Source organism: Arachis ipaensis, chromosome B8 (assembly GCF_059453495.1).
Source record: "Arachis ipaensis isolate K30076 ecotype BB chromosome B8, ASM5945349v1, whole genome shotgun sequence".
In the NCBI taxonomy this organism is placed as follows: Eukaryota; Viridiplantae; Streptophyta; class Magnoliopsida; order Fabales; family Fabaceae; genus Arachis; species Arachis ipaensis.
Genome location: NC_142443.1, coordinates 40,258,782 through 40,260,894, shown reverse-complemented (window position 1 = coordinate 40,260,894; position 2,113 = coordinate 40,258,782). Strand labels below are relative to the sequence as shown.

General features: G+C 41.8%; 1 non-coding gene across 1 annotated transcript; it reads left to right on the top strand.

Annotated features, from left to right (window-relative positions):
- Nucleotides 1-1,327: 1,327 nt before the first annotated feature.
- On the top strand, nucleotides 1,328-1,435 carry LOC148547775 (small nucleolar RNA R71). Its single transcript, XR_015897583.1, has one exon. It is a non-coding gene; the product is annotated as a small nucleolar RNA R71 (small nucleolar RNA).
- The last annotated feature ends 678 nt before the right edge of the window (nucleotides 1,436-2,113 follow it).

Here is a 2,113-nt window from a genome sequence, read left to right as displayed (position 1 = left end):
AGGCCTTCAACCTTTACTAACACGTCCTCTACTTGTCCATAAGCCTGTTTTCTTGAATTATCTGCCATCTCTAATGAGATTTTAGCAGCTTGCACCCCATAGATTCCCAGTTTCTCTATTACAGAGAGGGGCATGAGGTTTATCCCTGAACCAAGGTCACACAGAGCCTTAAAGATCATGGTGCCTATGGTACAAGGTATTATGAACTTTCCAGGATCCTGTCTCTTCTGAGGCAATGTCAGTTGATCCAGATCACTTAGTTCATTGATGAACAAGGGAGGTTCATCTTCCCAAGTTTCAATACCAAATAATTTGGCATTCAGCTTCATGATTGCACCAAGGAACTTGGCAGCTTGCTCTTCAGTAACATCCTCATTCTCTTCAGAAGAGGAATACTCATCAGAGCTCATGAATGGCATAAGGAGGTTCAATGGAATCTCTATGGTCTCTATATGAGCCTCAGAGTCCTTTGGTTCCTCAGAGGGAAGCTCCTTATTGATCACTGGACGTCCCAGGAGGTCTTCCCCCTTGGAATTCACGTCCTCTCCTTCCCTTACAGGTTCGGCCATGGTGCTTTTGTCAATGGCCTTGCACTCTCCTTTTGGATTCTCTTCTGTATTGCTTGGGAGTGTACTAGGAGGGATTTCAGTGATCCTTTTACTCAGCTGGCCCACTTGTGCTTCCAAATTTCTAATGGAAGACCTTGTTTCATTCATGAAACTAACAGTGGCCTTAGATAGATCAGAGACTAAATTTGCTAAGCTAGATGGATTCTGCTCAGAATTCTCTGTCTGTTACTGAGTGGATGATGGAAAAGGCTTGCTATTACTAAACCTATTTCTTCCACCATTATTAAAGCCTTGTTGAGGCCTTTGATCCTTCCATGAGAGATTTGGATGATTTCTCCATGATGGGCTATAGGTGTTTCCATAAGGTTCGCCTAAGTAATTCACCTCTGCTATTGCAGGGTTCTTAGGATCATAAGCTTCTTCTTCAGAAGATGCCTCTTGAGTACTGTTGGATGCAGCTTGCATTCCATTCAGACTCTGAGAAATCATATTGACTTGCTGGTCAATATTTTATTCTGAGCCAATATGGCATTCATAGTATCAATTTCAAGAACTCCCTTCTTCATAGGCGTCCCATTATTCACAGGATTCCTCTCAGAAGTGTACATGAACTGGTTATTAGCAACCATGTCAATGAGTTCTTGAGCTTCTGCAGGCGTTTTCTTTAGGTGAATGGATCCACCTGCAGAAGTATCCAATGACATCTTTGATAGCTCAGATAAACCATCATAGAATATATCCAGGATGGTCCATTCTGAAAGCATGTCAGAAGGACACTTTTTGGTCAACTGCTTGTATCTTTCCCAAGCTTCATAGAGGGATTCACCTTCTTTTTGTTTGAAGGTCTGAACATCCACTCTAAGCTTGCTCAGCTTTTGAGGAGGAAAGAACTTGGCTAAGAAAGCCGTGACCAGCTTATCCCAAGAGTTCAGGCTGTCTTTGGGTTGAGAGTCCAACCACACTCTAGCTCTGTCTCTTACAGAAAAAGGGAAAAGCATGAGCCTGTAGACTTCAGGATCTACTCCATTAGTCTTAACAGTATCACAGATCTGCAAGAATTCAGTTAAGAACTGAAAAGGATCTTCAGATGGAAGTCCATGAAACTTGCAATTCTGCTGCATCAGAGAAACTAGCTGAGGTTTCAGCTCAAAGTTGTTTGCTCCAATGGCAGGAATAGAGATGCTTCTTCCATGTAAATTGGAATTAGGTGCAGTAAAGTCACCAAGCATTCTCCTTGCATTATTGTTGTTGGGTTCGGTTGCCATCTCCTTTACTTGTTCGAAATTTTCAATAAGGTTGTCTCTGGATTGTTGTAATTTAGCTTCTCTTAGTTTCCTCTTTAGAGTCCTTTCAGGTTCTGGATCAGTTTCAACAAGAATGCCTTTTTCTCTGTCCCTGCTCATACGAAAGAGAAGAGAAAAAGAAAAGAAGAGGAATCCTCTATGTCACAGTAAAGAGGTTCCTTATTGTTAGTAGAAGAAGAAAAAGAATACGGGTGAAGAAGAATGAAGAATCCAAACACAAAGGTAAGGATAGGAGCAGTG